Below are 19,946 nucleotides of genomic sequence, written 5' to 3' on the forward strand. Positions count from 1 at the left end.
ATTGGAATGCAAAAGTTGGAAACAAAGAAGGATCAGTAGTTGGAAAATGTGGCTTTGGGGATAGAAACAATACCAGAGATCGAATGATAGAATTTTGCAAGACCAACGACTTCTTCATTGCAAATACCTTCTTTCACCAACATAAACGGCGACTATACACATGGACCTCGCCAGATGGAACACACAGAAATCAAATTGACTACATCTGTGGAAAGAGATGATGGGAAAGCTCAATATCATCAGTCAGAACAAGGCCAGGGGCCAACTGTGGAACAGACCATCAATTGCTCATGTGCAAGTTCAATCTGAAACTGAAGAAAATCAGAGCAAGTCCATGAGAGCCAAAATATGACCTTGAGTGTATCCCACCTGAATTTAAAGACCATCTCAAGAATAGATTTGACTGGTTGAACACTAGTGACCAAAGACCAGACGTGTTGTGGAATAACATCAAGGACATCATACATGAAAAAAGCAAGAGGTCATTGAAAAGACAGGAAAGAAAGAAAAGACCAAGATGGATGTCAGAGGAGACTCTGAAACTTGCTCTTGAGCGACGAGCAGCTAAAACAAAAGGAAGAATTGACGAAGTAAAAGAACTGAACAGAAGATTTCAAAGGGTCTCTCGAGAAGACAAAGTATTCTAATGACATGTGCAAAGAGCTGGAGATGGAAAACCAAAAGGGAAGAACACGCTTGGCGTTTTTCAAGCTGAAAGAACTGAAGAAAAAATTCAAACCTCGAGTTGCAATAGTGAAGAATCCCATGGGGAAAATATTAAACGACGCAGGAAGCATCAAAAGAAGATGGAAAGAGTACACAGGGTCATTATACCAAAAAGAATTAGTCGATGTTCAACCATTTCAAGAGGTGGCATATGATCAGGAACCGATGGTACTGAAGGAAGAAGTCCAAGCTGCTCTGAAGGCATTGGCAAAAAACAAGTCTCCAGGAATTGATGGAATATCAATTGAGATGTTTCAACAAATAGATGCAGCGCTGGAGGTGCTCACTCGTCTATGCCAAGAAATACGGAAGACAGCTTCCTGGTCAACCGACTGGAAGAGATCCATATTTATGCCTATTCCCAAGAAAGGTGATCCAACCGAATCTGGAAATTATAGAACAATATCATTAAAATCACACACAAGTAAAATTTTGCTGAAGATCATTCAAAAACGGCTGCAGCAGTATATCGACGGGGAATTTCCAGAAATTCAGCCCGATTTCAGAAGAAGACGTGGAACCAGGGATATCATTGCTGATGTCAGATGGATCCTGGCTGAAAGCAAAGAATACCAGAAGAATGTTTACCTGTGTTTTATTGACTATGCAAAGGCATTCAACTGTGTGGATCATAACCAATTATGGATAACACTGTGAAGAATGGGAATTCCAGAACACTTAATTGTGCTCATGAGGAAACTTTACATAGATCAAGAGGCAGTTGTTTGGACAGAACAAGGGGACACGGATTGGTTTAAAGTCAGGAAAGGTGTGCATCAGGGTTGTATTCTTTCACCATACCTATTTAACCTGTATGCTGAACAAATAATACAAGAAGCTGGAGTATATGAAGAAGAATGGGGCATCAGGATTGGAGGAAGACTGATTAACAACCTGCGTTATGCAGATGATACAACCTTGCTTGCTGAAAGTGAAGAGGACTTGAAGCACTTACTAATGAAGATCAAAGACCACAGCCTTCAGTATGGATTGCACCTCAACATAAAGAAAATAAAAATCCTCACAACTGGACAAATGAGCAACATCATGATAAATGGAGAAAAGATTGAAGTTGTCAAGGATTTCATTTTACTTCATCCACAATCAACAGCCATGGAAGCAGCAGTCAAGAAATCAAAAGACGCATTGCATTGGGCAAATCTGCTGCAAAGGACCTCTTCAAGGTGTTGAAGAGCAAAGATGTCACCCTGAAGACTAAGGTGCGCCTGACCCAAGCCATGGTATTTTCAATCACATCATATGCATGTGAAAGCTGGACAATGAATAAGGAAGACTGAAGAAGAGTTGACGCCTTTGAATTGTGGTGTTGGCGAAGAATATCAGATATACCATGGACTGCCAAAAGAACGAACAAATCTGTCTTGGAAGAAGTGCAGCCAGAATGCTCCTTAGAGGCAAGGATGGCGAGACTGCATCTTGCATACTTTGGACGTGTTGCCAGGAGGGAATAGTCCGTGGAGAAGGACATCATGCTGGGCAGAGTACAGGGTCAGTGGAAAAGAGGAAGACCCTCAACAAGGTGGATTGACACAGTGGCTGCAACAATGGGCTCAAGCATAACAACTGTAAGCATGGAGAAGGACCAGGCAGAGTTTCATTCTGTTGTGCATAGGATCGCTATGAGTTGGAACCGACTCGATAGCACCTAACAACAACAACAACCACACCCAAATAAGGATTATATGGCCTCCAAAAATCGAAGGACATCCACTAGGCCTTGTAACTCTTTCTTAGTTGTGGGGGGAGGGGAGGGCAGAAACAATAATTTATGCTTCAATTTAGAAGGAATATCTCAACATCCCCCACGCCACTGTTGCTGTTCTTTTAGGTTCTGTTGAGAGGTTTCCAACTCACATTGACCCTATTTACAACAGAACAAAACACTACCTGGTCTTGTGACATTCTCACAATCATTATGCTTGAGCTTATTGTTGGATCCACTGTGTCAACCCATCTCATTGAGGGTCTTCCTTTCTTTCCCTGCCCTTTTAGCAAGCATGATTTTCTCCTTGGGGACTGGTCCCTCCTGATAAAATGTCCAAATAATGTGAGACAAAGTCTCACCATCTTTGCTTCCAAAAAGCATTCTGCCTATACTTATTCCAGGACAATTTGTTCATTCTTTTGGCAGTCCATGGTATATTCAATATTCTACACCAGCATCATAATTCAAAGTTGTCAAAGTTGGTAGTACAAAGGTAGTACAAAGTACATTTCTTTTTCATTCTTCTTTATTCATTGTCCAGATTTCGCATGCATATGAGGCAATTGAAAACACTATGGCTTGGGTCAGGTGCACTGTAGTCCTTAGAGTGACATCTTACCTTTTTAACACTTTAAAGGGATCCTTTGCAGCAGGTTTGCTCAATGTATGCGTTGTTTGATTTCTTGACTGCTGCTTCCATGAACGTTAATTGTGGATCCAAGTAAAATGAAATCCTTGACAACTTCAATCTTTCTCCATTTGTCATGATGTTGCTTATTGGTCCAGTTGTGAGGATTTTTGCTTTTTTTATATTGAGGTGTAATCCATACTGAATGCTGTGGTCTTTGATCTTCATTAGTAAGTGCTTCAAGTCCTTTTCACTTACAGCAAGCAAGGTTGTGTCATCTGCATAACACAGGTTTTTAATGAGTCTTCCTCTAATCCTGATGCCTCATTCTTCTTCATATAGTCCAGCTTCTCCGATTATTTGCTCTGCATACAGATTGCATAAGTATGATAAAGGATACAACCCTGACACACACCTTTCCTGACTTTAAACCACGCACAATCTCCTCATTCTGTCCTAACAACTGCCTGTTGGTCTAAGTGCATGTTCCTCATGAGCACAATTAAGTGTTCTGGAATTCCCATTCTTCACAACGTTATCTAAAATTTGTTATGATCCACACATTCCAATGTGTGCCTAGTCAATAAAACACAGGTAAACCTCTTTCTGGTATTCGCTGCTTTCAGTCACGATCCATCTGACATCAGCAATGATATCCCTGGTTCCACATCCTCTTCTGAAACCAGCCTGAATTTCTGGCAGTTCCCTGTTGATATACTGCTGCAGCCACTTTTGAATGATCTTCAGCAAAATTTTGCTTGCATGTGATATTAATGACATTGTTCAATAATTTCCGCATTCGGTTGGATCACCTTTCTTGGGAATAGGCATAAATGTGGATCTCTTCCAGTCGGTTGGCCAGGTAGCTGTCTTCCAAATTTCTTGGCATACATGAGTGAGCACTTCCAGCGCTGCATCCATTTGTTGAAACATCTCAATTTGTGTTCCTTCAATTCCTGGAGCCTTGGTTTTCGCCAATGCCTTCAGTGTACCTTGTACTTCTTCCTTCAGTATCATTGGTTTCTGATCATATGCTGCGTCTTGAAATGGGTGATCGTCAACTAATTCTTTTTGGTATAATGTCTCTGCGTATTCCTTTCATCTCCTTTTAATGCTTCCCGCGTTGTTTAACATTTTCCCCATAGAATCCTTCACTATTGCAACTCGAGGCTTGAATTTTTTTCTTCGGTTCCTTCAGCTTGAGAAATGCCAAGTGTGTTCTTCCTTTTTGGTTTTCTATCTCCAGCTCTTCGCACATGTCATTATAATACTTTACTTTGTCTTCTCGAGTCGCCCTTTGAAATCTTCTGTTCAGTTCTTTTACTTCATCAATTCTTCCTTTTGCTTTAGCTGCTCGACATTCGAGAGCAAGTTTCAGAGTCTCCTCTGACATCCATCTTGGTCTTTTCATTCTATCCTGTCTTTTCAATGACCTCTTGCTTTTTGCATGTATGATGTCCTTGATGTCATTCCACAACTCCTCTGGTCTTTGGTCATTAATGTTCAACCAGTCAAATCTATTCTTGAGATGGTCTCTAAATTCAGGTGGTATACACTCAAGGTAGTATTTTGGCTTTCATGGACTTGCTGTAATTTTCTTCAGTTTCAAATTGCACTTGCATATGAGCAATTGATGGTCTGTTCCACAGTCAGCCCCAGCCTTGTTCTGACTGATGATATTAAGCTTTTCCATCGTCTCTTTCCATAGATGCAGTCAATTTGATTTCTGTGCGTTCCATCTGGCGAGGTCCATGTGTATAGTCGCCGTTTATGTTGGTGAAAGAAGGTATTTGCAATGAAGTCGTTGGTCTTGCAAAATTCTGGTATTTGATCTCCGGCATTGTTTCAATCACCAAGGCCATATTTTCCAACTTCTTGTTTCCAGCTTTCGCATTCCAATCACCAGAAATTATCAATGCGCCTAGATTGTGAGTTCGATCTATTTCAGACTGCAGAAGCTGATAAAAATCTTCAATTTCTTTGTCTTTGGCCTTAGTGATTGGTGCATAAATTTGAATAATAGTCATTAACTGGTCTTCCTTGTAGGCATTTGGATATTTTCCTGTTGCTGACAGTGTATTACTTCAGGATAGATCTTGAAATGTTCTTTTTGACAATGAATGCACCACCATTCCTCTTCAAATTGTCATTCCTGACATAGTAGATTATATGATTGTCTGATTCAGAATGGCCAATACCAGTCCATTTCAGCTCACTAATGCCTAGGATATTGATGTTCATTTTTGATGATTTCCAATTTTCCTAGATTCATACTTTGTACATTCCAGGTTCCAATTATTGATGTTTGCAGCTGTTTCTTCTCATTTTGAGTTGTGCCGCATCATCAAATGAAGGTCCTGAAAGCTTTACTCCATTCACGTCATTAAGGTCAACTCTACTTTGAGGAGGCAGCTCTTCCCCAGTTGTCTTTTGAGTGCCTTCCAACCTGGGGGACTCATCTTCCGGCACTATATCAGACAATGTTCTGCTGCTATTAATAAGGTTTTCACTGGCTAATTCTTTTCCGCAGTAGACTGCCAGTTTCTCCTTCCTCATCTGTCTTAGTCTGGAAGCTCAGCTGAAACCTGCCTTCCTTGGGTGACCCTGCTGGTATCTGAATACTGGTGGCATAACTTCCAGCATCACAGCAACACGCAATCCCCCACAGTATGACAAACTGACAGACATGTAGCTGCTCTTCTTGTTGCTGTTGTCTTAAATATATCACACAATATTTGTCAATTCAACTTTTAACAGGTGTACAACTTATTGATAGCAGTTATATTAATGGGTTGTACAACCCTTAACCTTATTAAATACACTGTAAACCAAAACTCAGTGCTTTGTAAGCAATAATCTTCCTTTCTAAACTTTAGTCTCTATACATTTACCTGTTCTTGTCTATTTATATGAATGAGGCCACACAGTATTTGCTCATCTGTGCTTGACTTACTCTGTGCATCATAATGTCTTCAAGCTCCATCCATGTTTAAGCATGTATCAGGACTTCTTCATTTCTCTTTCTGGCTGACTAGTGTTCTATTATATGTATGTACCACATTGTGTTCACCCATTCTTCTGTTGATGGGCATTTGAGTTGCTTCCACCTTTTAGGTGCCTTGAATAATGCTGCAGTGAACATTAGTGTACATGTATCTGCTTTGCTGCTTTCAGATCTTTTGGATGTATACCTGTGAGTGGAATTTCTGGGTCATATGGTAGTTCTACGTTTAACTTTTTGAGGAACTGCTACACTGTTTTCCACGATGGGTGAACCATTTTACATTCCCACCAGCAATAGATAAGGGTCCCAATTTACCCACATCCTCCCCAACATTTGTTATTCTCTGGGTTTTGTTATTGTTTTTATCTTAGCCATCCTAGTGGGAGTGAACTAGTATCTCCTTGGGGTTTTGATTTGCATCTCTCTAATGATGCTGAGCATGTTTTCATGTGTTTGGTGACCATTTGAATATCCTTTTTGGAAAAATGTCTGTTCAAGTCCTTTGCCCATTTTATGATGGGTTATTTGTCTTTTTGTTGTTAGTATTCCAAGCTTTATATATATTTTGGTTATTAGATTCTTGTTGGATATATGGTTTCTGAAGTTATTATCCCAATTGGTAGCTTGTCTTTTCACATTTTTGGCAAAGTGTTTTGATGAACAAAAGTTTTTAATTTTTATGAGGCTCCATTTATTTATTTGGCTTTTTGCTGTTCGTTCTTTTGTTGTTATATCAGATAATCCATTTTTAAAAGCTGAGCCCGACAGCCATGACCCTGTATTCTAAGAATTTTATGGTTTTATATTTCATCTTTAGGTCCTTAATCCACTTTGAATTTGTTTTTGTGTATGGTGTGAGGCATTAATCTTTTTTCATTTTTCTGCATATGGAATTCCAATTTTCCCAACACCATATATTGAAGAGACTTGTCTTTCCCCATCAAATGGATTTAGCACTGTTGTCAAAAATCAATTGACCATACATGTGTGGGTTTATTTCTGGATTCTCAATTCTACTCCATTGATCGATGTGTCCATTATACCAGTACCAGGCTGTTTTGATTACTGTACTTGTATAATATGTTTTGAAATCAGGAAGTGTGTAAAAATGGAGTGGGGCTGGTTTCTGATTTCCTCTAACTTCACAAGGGGAAAGGAGAATCAAGACTGATTCCTAAGAGGCAACGGTCAGACATACCTCCTCTCTCTGCCATCTTTACCAGTTTTGACATCAGTCCTCCCCCCCACATCACTGTCTACTTCTCTCCTGAGTTTGATAATTCATTGCAATGGGCACACGGAACTCACAGACAATACTCACAATTATGGGGTTTATTAGGGAAGTTACAGTTACAATTCAGGCTCAGAAACACTGAGGACATATAGTTCTTCCATCAAGACAGCCTCTTCCCAGCTGTGCTCACAGGCACGCTCCTCACTGGCCCTTGGCCTCTGCTCAAAGGCACTAAGCTTTCTCTGTCTGTGGGCTGGGAAGCCCAGCACTTCATCTCCTTCTGCTGGGTCTCTGCTGCCACTTCTCGCTGCCTTCAGTGTTACAGCTCTCTCTCTCTCTGTCTCCTGGTTCCAGGAGATTCTCAGAGCAGGGATCCTGGGTCCAAGGGACATGCTGGTTCCTGGCCATTCTTCCTTGGTGGTGGGATCATCTCTTTTCCACCTTTGCGATGGCTCATTTCAAGCTCAGTGGGATGGCAAAACTGACCAATACCTTGCTGGGCCACAATCACCCTATCACACAGTCCTGTCCAATCACTTGCGTGGAAGTTATAAGACCATGGCTAGAAACGCCACACAAAAGTGATGTATCACACCACAAAGTGTGAATCCTCCTACTTTGTTCTTCTTCTTCAAAATTGCGTATCTATTTGGGGCCTCTTGCCATTCTATATAAAGTTGATTTTTTTTTTTCATTTCTGTGAAGAAGGCTGTTGAAATTTTGATCTGAATTGCATTGAATCTATAGATAGTTTTGGGTAGTAATGACATCTTTACAATATTAAGTCTCCCAATTCATGAATTATGGTGTTGGTGAAGAATACTGAATATACCATGGACTGCTAAAAGAACGAACAAATCTGTCTTGGAAAAAGTACAGCCACAATGTTCCTTAGAAGTAAAGACGGTGAGACTTCGTCTCACATACTTTGGACATGTTATCATGCAGGGATCCGTCCTTGGAGAAGGACATCATGCTTGGTAAAGTAGAGGGCCAGCTAAAAAGAAGACGCTCAACAAAACAGATTGACACAGTGGCTGCAACAATGGCCTCAGCGATCATAAGGATGGTGCAGAACTGGGCAGTGTTTCATTCTGTTGTACATATGGTCGCTATGAGTTAGAACCAACTAGACAGCACCCAACAACAGCAATTCAGGAAATCATTCTATATATAGAAAATCTCAAGAAATCCACAAGAAAACTTCTAAAGCTAACAGAAGAATTTGGCAAAGTTGCAGGGTACAAGGTCAACAACAAAAATCAGCTGGGTTTTCAAGAGGGAAATTATTCCATTTGCAATAGCATCTAAGAGAATAAAATACCTAGGAATACACTTACCCAGAGAAGTGAAAGACTTATACAGTGAAAATTATAAAACACAGCTGAAAGATTTAAAAAGACTTAAGTAAATGAAAAGATGTTCCGTAATCATGGATTGGATGACTTAATATCTAATATCACTCTTTAAGCCAACCAAACCAAACCCATTGCCATCGTGTTGACTTCCACTCATAGCAACCCTATAGGACAGAGTAGAACTGCCCCCATAGGGTTCCCAAGGAGTGGCTGAAGGATTCAAACTGATGATGTTTTGGTTAGCAGCTTGAGCTCTCAACCACTGTACCACCAGGGCTCCTAAAGCAAGCCAGGTGCCAATTTTCCAGAGCCTTCTGAAATGGTTATTTTCCTATTCTGTTCTTGCCCAGAACCACTCCTGAGTTTGTAAATATAAATTTGTTGAAGTGAAGACAGGGGAGCAAGAGGGAGAATAGCATTCATTCTTTTGTTGTTGTTGTAAAAATGTAGATAACACATTTGCCAATTCAACATTTTTGCTTGGCAATTCAGTGAAACCAATTACATCAGTCATATTGTGCAGCCATCACCAACATCCATGGCCATATTTTCCATCCCCATAAACAGAAACTCAATGCTAGCTAAACAAAAATTTCCCTCTTTCCCCTTCCTCCCACCCCTGGTAACCACTGTTAAACTCTCATGTCTATAGACTTGCCTGTTCTAAGTGTGCATATTCGTGAAATCATACTATATATATATTGTGATTGACTTAGTTTACTCAGCATAATATTTTCCAGGTTCATTCATGTTGTGGCATGCATCAGTACTTCATTTGTCTTTATGGCAGAGTAATATTATATTTTTTTACTCATTTTGTTTATTCATTCATCTGTTGGGCATTTGAGTTGCTTCTACCCTTTGGCTATTGAGAAGTGTTGCAACGACCATTTGTGTATGTGTATCTGTTAGTGTCACTGCATTCAGGTCTTTTAGGTATATACCTGTCTTAATCATCTAGTGCTGCTATAACAAAAATACAACAAATGGATGGCTTTAACAAAGAGAAATTTATTTATTCACAGTAATGTAGGGTAAAAGTCCAAATTCAGGGTGTCAGCTCCAGGGGAAGGCTTTCTTTCCCTGTCAGCTCTGGAAGAAGGTCCTTGTCCTCAGTCTTCCCATGGTCAAGGAGCTTCTCAGGCTCAGGGACCCTGGGTCCAAAGGACATGATCTGATCCTGGTGCTGCTTTCTTGGTGTTATATGGTCCCCAACTCTCTGCTTGATTCCCTTTCATCTCTTGAAAGTTAAAAGGTTGTGCAGGCCACACCCCAGGGAAGCTCCCTTTACATTGGATCAGGAAGGTGACCTGAGTAAGGGTGGTGTTACAATCTCACCCTAATCCTCTTAACATAAAATTACAATCACAAAATGGAGAACAGCCACACCATACTGGGAATCAGGGCCTAACCAAGCTGATACACACATTTTTGGGGGGACATAATTCAATCCATGACTATACCTAAGAGTGGGGTTGCTACGTCATATGTTAACTTTCTAACTCTTTGAGGAACCACCAAAGCGTTTTCTACAATGGCTGTACCATTTTGCATTCCCACCAGCAGTGGAAAATAAAAAACCAAACCCATTGCTGTGGAATCAATTCCGACTTATCGTGACCCTATAGGACAGAGTAGAACTGCCCCATAAGGTTTCCAGTGCTGTAATCTTTACAAAAGCAGACTGCCACATCTTTCTTCTATAGAGTGGCTGGTGGATTCAAATCACCAGTCTTTTGGTTAGCAGCCGAGTGCTTAACCACAGCACCACCAGGACTCCTTCCCAGCAATGGCAGAGGTTTGCACCGTCTCCGCATCCTTGCCAACGCATTACTTGACATTTTTCTGTAGCATTTATTACCAGCTGAACCCTGGTGGTGTAGCAGTTAAGTGCTATGGCTGCTCATCAAGAGGTCAGCAGTTTGAATCCTCCAGGCACTCCTTGGAAACTCTAATGGGCAGTTCTACTCTGTCCTATAGGTTCGCCATGAGTCAGAATCGACTCGATGGCAGTGGGTTTGGTTTGGTTTTGGTTCTGCATGTAATACATATTTATTTGTTTAACCCTTTGGAAGGTGAGATATCTAAGGGGTGAGACATTTTCTGCGTATTTCACTGCTCTCTCCTCAATACCTACTGTATTACCTAGCACAGAGAAGGCCCTTTGTAAATATTTAGAGAATGAATGAAGGCATAAGCCAGAGGTAAGGACTTGAAGGGAGATAACATTGCATTACATGGCTGGAGGAGCTCAAAGATGTCTGAATTAAGTAAACCATTTGTATCAGAAGTCCTTAGGACCACTTTCGGACTCGATTCACTAGAAGGACTCAAGTCTCAGAAGCTGTTATATTCACAGTTATGAATTATTATAGCAAAGTGATATAGATTAGAACCAGCAAAGGGAAAAGGCACATGGGACAAAGCCCAGGTGAAACCAGCACAAGCTTCCAGGTGTCCTCTTCTAGTGCAGTCACACAGAGCTTAATTCTCCCAGTAATGATGAGTGACATCATATGCAAAATACTGCCAACCAAGGAAGCTCACCCAAGCCCTGATGTCCAAGGTTTTTATAGGGGGTCAGTCACACAGGCATGTGACGGACCTCAGCTGCTGAGATCTCAGCTCCCCAGAGGTCAAATTGATACGTCATGTCCCAAAGCCTCATAGATACAAAAAGAGGTATTCTTCATAAGTCATATTGTTAGGAAAAACTATCTGTTCAGACTGGTTCAGTGTGGTCCAGGGCCTTAGGTGTACAAAAACACTTTTGTCAGGCAGGTATTCCATGGACTCAGAGATCATCTCCATTAACTGAGACAAGGACCAGTCCTGAAGACAGGCGTTTTTTAGAAATATGCAGGTTTTAATCAACCCAGGCATGTTGAACTAACTTTTTCTGCATACTATTTCGTGACCATCTCCTGGTCATGTTGGAAAATAACAATAACCTTAGGAGATCATGGTTTTGAGACAGAGTAACTACATTCAAGCCCTGATGCTTTACTTCCTAATTGTTGATATTGAGCCAATTACTACTCCTGTCTGAGCTTGGATTTTCTCAGCAGTTGAATGACAGTAATAGTAACTAGTTTGATAATCATATCAGCTTGTCTTATCACTGTTTCTGGCACATAATGCATACTCAGTAAGTGGCAATTGTTATTAAAATTTATGGGGATTAGTACTTTACAGTTACTGGTAGCCAGCTTTTATGTAACTTCATTTTCTGCAGTAATGCCTTCTATTAATTGATATCAGTCAAGACTCCAGCTATTACTTAATCAACAGGAATTGAGATTGACCTATCCACTTAAATTCAAGAAACCTTGGGAACAAGAAGAGTTCACACAGATTTAACTATCAAACTCAGAGTATGTCAGCTGTTCATCTTTCCATTTGTGGTAAGTCCTTTTTGATGCTTCTTTTAGAGACTCGATTTAAGTGGTCCATGAACAGCACAATCACATTATGAGTTTTATTGTTCTTGGCAAAATAAATAAATAAAACAACTTTATGTCTCTGGACTTTAATTTCTTTATCTGTAAAATGGGATTATTTAAATTCTTCCCTCTGATTATCAAGGCCCAAACCCCTTTTCTGCATTCGGGTGAAACAGCCTTCTCAGGAATTTTATGCCAGGAACACTTGTGTGTCTGTCTGTGCGTATATGCACACACCCACTTCGGTGTTTGCATGGCCACTCAGAATAAGTGTGGAGTGATTTCCAGTGTTGTGAGTGTGGAAATAGTGGGCAGCTTGGGTTCTCAGGTCTTACTTCTTGTTCTTGAGGTCATCTCTCTCAAGATTTTTTCTCCTGCCATGAGGGAGAATCTGAGGAGGAAAGTATGATGGCTGGATGGCTGACAGATTATTCTCAGGTAAGTCATAAAAAGATTTTTCTATACAAGCAATGTTTCATCCTAGTAAATAGACAAGTTTTCTTCCAACAGAATGGAGCTTCTTCAAGAAGATAAAACTAGTTTAGGGACTGAGTCCATAGTCAGATTTCCTCAGATCTGAGGCCTCTGAAGTTATTGAGAAGTTACATAGGAAAATGACCCTATTATTCCAGTATTTGCTCATTCAATCCAACTTTCACCAACCTGATTATAAGCTTTCATTTTGCAGTAAGGGAAAGAATGAAGTGTGCTTCTCTCAGAATTTCTGCTGTCACTAGAGAAATGATTCACTCATTTATCATTGAATGTCAATAATGTGCTCAGATTGTACCAATACCTGTCCAATGAGAAAAATAAGACTAAAAAAGGTCACAATCTAATTGTAGTGAGATAAATTTGGTCAGGTGAAAAAGATGCTCTTTAAGCTATGTGACTGGATGAGATCATCAGTGATTGTGTATAGATAGAGAGGAGAAGAGGAATGAGGACCACTGAGCCCTGGGGCAGATTAAAGGAGACATGGAACACTGTCTAGGCACTGGGTCTCCCTTCTTCATTCTTCAGTGAAGACTGATGAGGATGGTACTTGACTGATACCAGCATGTGTGTGATGGTTTAGGACTCAGTGACCATTGAAGATGTGGCTGTGCACTGCACCCAGGGAGATTGGACTTTGCTGAATCAAACTCAGAGATATCTATACAGAGATGTGATGCTGGAGAACTACAAGATTCTGGTTGCAGTTGGTAAGGCTGGTACCATTCCTTCATGCAGTTTTTTCTGAAACATTTCTTAAGTGGCTGTATTCTAGGATCTATGCTGATTAATGACAATGCAATGATAAAAAGGGCAGATGTTACTTCTTCTCTCACAGACCTTACCATGTAGTGCTTTCCTCATGAAAGTAAAAATCCATTCTTTGTTGTTGTTGTTAGGTGCCATCGAGTTGTTTCCGACTCATAGTGACCCTATGTACAACAGAATGAAACACTGCTTGGTCCTGCACCAGCCTCACAATCATTGTTATATTTGAGCCCATTGTTGCAGCAACTGTGCCAACCCATGCGGTTGAGGATCTTCCTCTTTTCCACTGAGTCTCTACTTTACCAAACACGATGTTGTTCTCCAGGGACTGGTCCCTCCTGATAACATGTCCAAAGTATGTGAGATGAAGTCTCACCATCCTTGCCACCGAAGAACACTCTGGTTGTATATCTTCCAAGACAGACTTGTTCATTCTTCTGGCAGTCCATGGTATATTCAATATTCATCACCAACACCATAATTCAAAGGCATCATTCTTTTTCAGTCTTCCTTAGTTATTCTCCAGCTTTCTCACGCATACGAAGTAATTGAAAATATCATGGCTTGGATCAGGGGCATTTTAGTCCTCAAAGTGACATCTTTGCTTTTTAACACTTTAAAGAGATCTTTTGCAGCAGATTTGCGCAATGCAATACGTCATTTGATTTCTTCATTGCTGCTTCCATGGGTGTTGATTGTGTATCCAAGTAAAAAGAAACCCTTACAACTTCAATATTTTTTCTCTGTTTATCATGACGTTGCTTATTGGTCCAGTGGTAAAGATTTTTATTTTCTTTATGTTGAGGTGTAATCCATCCTAAAGGCTGTAGTCTTTGATCTTCGTCAGTAAGTGCTTCAAGTCCTCTTCACTTTCAGCAAGCAACGTTGTATCATCTGCATAACGCAGGTTGTTAATGAGTCTTCCACAAATCCTGATGCCACATTCTTCATATAGTACAGCTTCTTGGATTATTTGTTCTGCATACAAAGTGAATAAGTATGGTGAAATGATGTAACCCTGAAACACACTTTTCTTGATTTGAAAACATGCAGTATCCCCTTGCTCTGTTCGATGACTGCCTCTTAGTCTGTGTATAGGTTCTTCATGAGTACAATTAAGCATTCTGGAATTCCCATTCTTCGCAATGTTATCCATAATTTGTTATGATCCACACAGTCAAATGCTTTGCATAAACAATAAAACACAGGTAAACATCTTCCTGGCATTCTCTGCTTTCAGCCAAGGTCCATCTGACATCAGCAATGATATCCCTGGTTCCACGGCCTCTTCTGAATCTGGCTTGAATTTCTGCCAGTTTCTTGTCAATGTATGGCTGCAGCCGCTTTTGAATGATTTGCATAAAAATTTTGCTTGCATATGATATTAATGATATTGTTCGATAATGTCCACATTCGGTTGGATCACCTTTCTTTGGAATGGGCACAAAAATGAATCTCTTCCAGTCATTTGGCCAGCTGTCTTCCAAATTTCTTGGCATAGAAAAGTGAACATCTCTAGTGCTGCATCCATTTGTTGAAACATTTCAATTGGTATTCTGTCAATTCCGGAACCTTGTTTTTCACCAATGCCTTCACTGCAGCTTGGACTTCTTCCTTCAATACCGTGTTAAAAAGCTTTGGGATTTGTAAATGTGTATACAATCTTGAGCCTTGGTCTTTAGGACAAAGATCACCATCCCTTTAGGGCACAGTGTGAGAAGGAGAGAATGTGTTTGTGTTTTAGGTTAATTCATTTGCAACTTTACTGTTTCATTAGCTTTGGCATGAACATTTTGTTTTTTTCTTAAGTTATACTTGACAATATTCAGAATTCTTGAAAAGCAGAGTCTAGGCCCCTGATTTAAGCTTTCAGCCTTACCAATTGCACCCAGATTCTTGTAGATCTCCTTGATTGGCAGTATTTGCGTGTTCTTCTTAAATCATGCATCTTTACCTGAGTGCAGGGCACCAGCTATGCAGATCTGGTCTGATCTTTAATATGGAACAAGAGTGAAGAAGAACTCAGGCAGTGGAGAGAGTTCTTCAAGTTGACTAAAGGCAGATATGATTCTTTATAAGAAACGACCCTAATCTATGACAGGGGTAGTCCACTTGGAAATATTAAGTAGGAAATTTTATAATATGCACTTATTTCTGAGAATGCTGAGCCCATTTGGTTTCTGAGATTTCTTGGGTGTCTTGAAACTTTTTTCTGGCCTGTAAGATGTATCCCATTTCTTCTTTAAATTTATCATTTGTATTTCCTTCCAACGTTCTTTCCCTGGTTATCCCTCTTTCCGATAAGTATCAGTCTCAATGTGTATAGAATCATTTCTTAGTAAATAGTCTACCAGTTTGACCCAAGACCTTATCATTGCCCGTACTCTCAATGCAGCCAAATTTTTTGATCTCAGTGTTTCTTTTTTTTCTTAATTTATTTTAACTACAATTCAAATCATTATTTGAAAGTCAATAATATTGGCCTTGCATTTTTCATATCTTTATTCCATCACCTTTTTCTCTAAGAACTTAATTTTTTTTTAACACGATGTGAGATTCATCTTAATACCAAGTGGTCAGCATATCAGCAGAATATTTCATGGGGAAAAATATCCAATGTTGTAGAAATGGCAAGACTCGAAAGGTCTAATTCCTTGCCTTCTACATTAAAGGAAGATTGGAAATTCTATAAAATAGAAAAACAGCTAAACATTACCAGATATGTAATTCTTATCTTTTTGATAAATGATTCTGTCTTGGATAATTATCAGCTAAATTTTATAAGAAGCCTTGTGAGTATAACAGAACTTTCTGAGAAAATAGTCCCTTCATTCTACCAGAAAGCACTCAGGTCAGGAACAATATGCAAAAAGTGAAAACGGTGGGAAAAAACTTCAGTTATACCAATTAGTTTCCAATACATAACAAAATTTGGGGTGGGGGGGATACTCTGTAAATTTAATAAGCCTGGAAAACTTTATAAGTAATCATTAATGTCTTTATCAACAGCAGAGAAGCCACACTGGAGAGGAACTGTACAACTGTAACTGATGTGAAAAAGTTTTGGGTGAACATTCATGCCTCAAGACTCACAGGAAAAGTTGCATTAGAAAGAAAACTTATGAATGTAGTCAATGTGGAAAAGCCATCGGAAAGAATGTTAACCTTTGTCTGCACAAGAAAACCCATACTGGAGAAAAACCTTGTAAGTGTAATCAATTTGCAACAGCCTTCAGACAAAATCCACATCTTTGGATTTACAAGAAAGGTCACCTACGAGAGAAAACATATAAATACAGTGACTGTGGGAAAGAATTAACTTCCTCTTCTCTGCTTAGAGGATGTGTAAGAATTCATGGTGGAGAGAGGCCGTACACTTGTGAGGAATGTAAGCAAGTCTTTACTCGTTCTACAACCCTTTTTGAATGCATGGCAGCTCACTGTGGAGAAAAACCCTGTAAAAGTAAAGAGTATGGGAAGGTCTTCATTGAGTCTTCATATCTTACTCAACATATAAGAACTGGCAATGGACTGATGCCTGTGGAATGTAAGAAGTTTGGTGAAACTTATCTTTATTTTCCAGATCTTGCTAAACATGTAAGATTTCATACTAGAGACAAACATTATGTTTGTAAGGAATGTGGCAAAGAGTTTACTTGTTTCTCAAAGCTTACTATTCACATGCAAGTTCACACTGGAGAAAAACCATGAGTGTAATAAATGTGGGAAAACCTTCAATGATTCTTCAGGTCTTATAAAACATGGAAGAACTCACACTGGCGAAAAGTCTTATGAATGTAAGAAATGTGGGAAAGCCGTTGCTAGTTCTTCACACCTTACGGTACGTGTGAGAACTCATACTGGCAAGATGCCTTATCAATGTAAGGAGTGTGGGAAAGCCTTTAGTAATTCCTCTTGCTTTAAAAGTCACATGCAAACTCATCCTGGAGTAAAACTCTATGATTGTAAGCAGTGTGGGAAAGCATTTATTTGATCCTCATTTCTTATTCAACATTTAAGAATTCACAGTGTAGAAAAGCCATTTGAGTGTAAGGAATGTGGGAAAGCCTTTAGATATTCCTCACACCTTAATCAATATAAAAGAGCACACACCAGAGAGAAGCCATATAAATGTAAGAAATGTGGAAGAGCCTTCACTATTTCATCACGCCTCAGGTACATATGAGAACTCACACTGGGGAACAACACTTTGAATGTGAGGAATGTGGGAAAGCCTTTACTCGATCCACATATCTCATTTGACATTCAAGAACTTACAGTGGAGAGAGGCCATATATAAGGACTGTGGGAAAAACTTTAGTAATTCCTTATGTCTTGCTGAACATTTAATAATAAAGTTTTTTATACTTTGTCCTATAGGGCCGCTATGAGTTGGAATCCACTTGACGGCACTGGGTTTTATATATATATATATATATATATATACTTGTGGTTAAGAGCTACAGCTGCTGACCAAAAGATTGGCAGTTCGAATCCACCAGGTGCTCCTCGGAAACCCTATGGGGCAGTTCTACTCTGTCCTATAGGGTCACTATGAGTCGGAATCAACTCAGTGGCAATGGCTTTAGTTTCATATACTCGTAAGGGGAGCCCTGGTGGCACCGTGGTTAAGCATGCAGCTGCTAACCAAAAGGTCAGCGGTTCGAATCCACCAGCTGCTCCTTTGAAACCCTAAGGGGTAGTTCTGCTCTGTCTTATGGGGTTGCTATAAGTTGAAACGGACTGGACAGCAATGGATTTGGTTTTGGGTTATACTTGTAAGGAACATGGGATATCCTTCACTACTTTATCACACTTACTGAATATACACTAATTCAAAATGAAGGTAACCTGATTATAAAGAATGTGGGGAAGACATCCTTGGTTTCACATATCTTATATAGAGAAGGCATATGAATGTAAGGAATGTGGGAAAGCCTTGGCTTATTCCATATGACTTAATATTCATGTGTGTACAAATCCTAGGAAACTAAATAATGAGGAATGTAGGAAAATCCTCACTTAATCCTCACATTTTATTATGTTTGAATTCAAGCTAGAGAGAAACACTACGAATGATGAATATGGAAAGGCTGTCACTTTTCTCAGTCCTTACTGAATGTGTAAGCACCCACAAAATAAAAACCCAGTGTCGTTGAGCCAATCCCAACTCATAGGGAACCTATCAGACAGAGTAGAATTGCCCCATAGGGTTTCCAAGGAGCAGCTGGTGGATTCAAACTGCTGGCCTTTTAGTTGATAGCCTAGCTCTTATCCACTGCACCAAAGTGGATGTAAATGTAAGCCTTATTGATGTGAGGAATATGTTGAAGGTTTTAACTCCTTATACATTAAATTCAGCAGTGATTTGACAGATGCAAAAAATCTTAAGAATGTAAGAAATATGGGGAAATTTTTGTTTTTATCATCACTGTTTTGGAAAAGTGTGAGAGCACACATTACCCAGAAATCCCCTGACTGAAAGAGATGTAGGAAAGCCTTTGTTTTTTATCATTAGGAAATATGATGATAATGCACACTGGAGAGGAACAGTGAATGTTGGGAACATGGAAAAGGCTGCATTGATTTACTGTAAATGTAAAAATTCATACTGGAGAGATGCTATATGAATGTTAAAAAATACTGGATTGCTTTCAATAAATACACCTATCTTATATGAAAATACATACTGGCTATAAAACCTGTAAGTGTAAGGAACTTGGAAGTTTTTGGGTACAACTTTTCACTTACTGCACGCAAGAAAATTCATACTTGAAAAGAAAACCAAATAAGTGTTTATTTATGTGAGTTTGCCTTTCTTTGTGTCTTTTTCTCACGGTAGACCCATACCCCTTTTCCTTTTATTATTTTTACTGTGATGAAAATATACATAACAAAACATACACCATCTCAACAATTCAGTGACATTGATTACATTCTCTGAGTTGTGCAACTGGTCTTATTATCCTTTTCCACAACAGTCTACCACATTTTAACATAAACTCAATGCCTTCGAGCAAAAACTTTCCCTTTTCCCCTCCTTCCTACACCTGGTAACCACTGATAATCTTTGATTTCTATATATTTGCTTATTTCATATAACTGAGACCATACAATATTTGTCCTTTTGTGACTGACTTATTTCACTCACCATGTTTTCAAGGTTTGTCCATGTACTCGCATGCATCGGGGTTTCATTTCTCCTTATGGCTGAGTAGTATCCCATGTGAGTTTATACCACTTTTTGTTTATCCATTCATGTACTAATGTACATATCGGTTGTTTCCACATTTTGGCTATTGTGAAAAGTGCTTCAATGAACATTGGTGAACGGGTTTCTGTTTGTGTTATTGCCTTCACTTCTTCTGGGTATATACCTAGGATTGGGGTTGCTGGGTCATAGGGTAGTTCTCAGTTCAACTTTTTGAGGAGCCACCAAAATGTTTTCCACAGTGGCCTTACCATTTTACATTCCCACCAACAGTGGATGTGGGCCCCAGTTTCTCCACAACCTCACCAGCACCTATTGTTTTTCATTTATTTATTTATTGAGCATCGACATTC

General features: G+C 39.5%; 1 pseudogene; it reads left to right on the forward strand.

Annotated features, from left to right (window-relative positions):
- The first annotated feature begins 12,509 nt into the window (after positions 1-12,509).
- LOC126071202 (zinc finger protein 559-like) lies at positions 12,510-19,600 on the forward strand (annotated as a pseudogene).
- The last annotated feature ends 346 nt before the right edge of the window (positions 19,601-19,946 follow it).

Source organism: Elephas maximus, chromosome 3, assembly GCF_024166365.1.
Source record: "Elephas maximus indicus isolate mEleMax1 chromosome 3, mEleMax1 primary haplotype, whole genome shotgun sequence".
Classification (NCBI taxonomy): Eukaryota; Metazoa; Chordata; class Mammalia; order Proboscidea; family Elephantidae; genus Elephas; species Elephas maximus.